Below are 2,698 nucleotides of genomic sequence, written 5' to 3' on the forward strand. Positions count from 1 at the left end.
GATGAACCATATGACAACTAGAAGGTACTTTGAAATTGAAATCTACAAAATATATAGAGTTTGATATCGAAAAGGCATCATATGATTTATACGAGTATGGTGGAATTATGGGGTTTAGTATTCGAAATTTCGAAGAGAAAGAAGTGGCAATAATTAAAAGACTGGTGAATTTACTTCAAGAATCTTTTCTTATGCTAAAGAAGGGTTTCGATCCATAGATAAGCGAAATGATATGATTAAAAGATCAAGAGCAAAGACGAGGACTGGATGTAGTGCTCATATGGGAGTTAGGTTGGATAAGCGTACTGGGATATTTATATTTATACTTGTGCTAAACAACATAATCATCCCTAGTAAAGAAAGAATATGTTCATATGTTACCATCCCACCGAAAATCACAGCCTCACAAGCCACTCAAGTAGACTTGGCTGAAAAAATGGGGATTACACTTGAGTTGACTTATGAGTTAATAAGCAAACAAGCAGGTGGAGGAGAATCTTTGGAATTTATTAAGCTGGACCAAAAATATTATCATGGAACCATACTTGGAAATAAAAAAATGGCATATGGAGAAGTTGGAGCCGTGCTACAGTACTTTTCCAAACAAACTTCTATGAACCATATATACTTGGAAAAAGAATTGCAACTTAAACGAATTCATGCCAAGGTAGAGAAAATCAAGTAGAAGGTCCAAAGTTCATGTTCTCAAGGCAAACATAAACCAATTCATGGAAGCAGACGAGGAGGAGGGGCTTTGTAATACCAAAAGGGAACGACATCTTCCAAATATCCACCTGTGGGCTGTAGCCTCTCATATCGTTGAAGCCGTCCAAGTTAAAGAGAAGGCTGGAAATTGGCCAGGCGGTGCTGGGAGGAGGGTTGTGGGTAAGGTGATGGTTGGTCGATGTGGATAGCCGCCGGTAAGGTTGCGTGGTGAGGGGAGAAGGATCCAATGAAATCTTTTGGGAGGGTAGAATTGTTTATGGCCATTGACATGTATTATCTTCTATCATAGAATCCACTAAAATCCACTAGAAAATGAAATCCGATCAAATTCCTAATTTTTTTAATACACCTAAATTTGTATACACTTATTTAAATTAAATTTATTAAAATCCTAATTGACTACATATGAATTTAAATTGACTTTTAAAATGTCTTTTAAAAGTTTAATTGACTACAATAAAATTTAAAAGTGATTTAAAATTCTTTAAAATCTTAATTTGACTAAACCATATCTCAATATGTATTTTTAAATGTCATTCGAAATTCTAAATTGTTTGAATGTACTCTATATTCCTAGTTCCTACTAATTCTCTAAAAAAAATTCACCCTAACAGATATTATGTTGTGACATTTCTTTTCCTTTCTTTATCGGTGTGAGTTTCTTTTCCCTCCTAAATGACCATCGTTGATTCATTTTTTAAGCATATAGGACATATTCAAGTTATTAAAGCAACAAATCTGCATGACTTTGGTGTATTCAAGTTAGTTAGAGCAACATATTCTCTCTTTATATTTTAATTTAAATTTTCTTTCCACACGTGAGCAACTATCTAATTATTAATTACTGCGACTCACATTTGATCAATGTCAAAAATCAACCAAACTCAATCGCATAAGAGTGTAGGTAATACAAAATATTTTGGTGGAGGGATTGCATCTAGCATGAACTAAAGCATACAAAATACAAATTATCTATTCTAAAATTGAGGACAATCAATTGTTTGCCATTCGATTTCACGCTATTTACCACAATGCCACAGCCAAATGGGTTGGTTGGTAGGGAAATTATCAAAAGGTACGAAGGTACTTTTGTCTCTGAACATATTTCGAAATATTTACGGTTTTACCAGTCTATTATAAAATGGGCCTCGATTTTGCATTATTTACATTTTAGCCATGGAGGGATTTCGGGGAGAGAGGCGTGAGATGGCAGAGGGAGGGGAAGGGAGAAAGAGGAATGAGGCTGCCAAAAAGTGGGGTTAGGGTGGATTTTTCCTCCTTAAATCAAGGGTTGGTGTCGGTGATGGAAAGATTGAGAGGGATGGGAGAGACCCATTTGGCCTTCATTTTCCCCTTTCTCTCTCTCCTCTTTCTCTCTCTCGGTCTCTCCTCCACCATACTCAATCCTATGTTTCTCCTGTGATTCATGGTTGGGTGATTTGTAAAAATGCTTCATGTACAAATTTGAGGTGGGATCTGAGTTTTCTCTATATTGCTTATGTTTGGGTTAAAACTTAAACTTTGGGCTCAAAAGGGAGTTGGCCCAAAAGGAGGAGAGAGGCCCGAAGCCCAGCCCAAGCCCAGAAGGCAGAAAAGGCCTTTCCCGACTAGGTGCAGATCATTTGCACCACTTGCTCACCTGCCTAGAGACCAAGTGGTATAGACCGGCCAGCTAATCAGGCCAAAAGGACTTTACAGTGGCAGTACAAGTAAATAGCTGATGAGTCATTACCCTTCAAGCATTCGGGCAAGATTATTGCTACAGGAGGCCAAACCGAAGTGTCTATAAAAGAAGAAAGAGAAATCAGAGATAAGGACACTCAAACAAACAAACAAATACAAGCACAAACTTTGCTCAAAGCCAGATTTGCCTTCAAACGAAGCTGTAGTCAACCCAAGCCTTCATCCCTTTCGGATAAACCTTACCAAAAGCCTTTGTAATAGCTCTGCTACCTTGTCCTAAGCTTGCTGT

This window comes from Malus sylvestris, chromosome 15 (assembly GCF_916048215.2).
Source record: "Malus sylvestris chromosome 15, drMalSylv7.2, whole genome shotgun sequence".
NCBI lineage: Eukaryota > Viridiplantae > Streptophyta > Magnoliopsida > Rosales > Rosaceae > Malus > Malus sylvestris.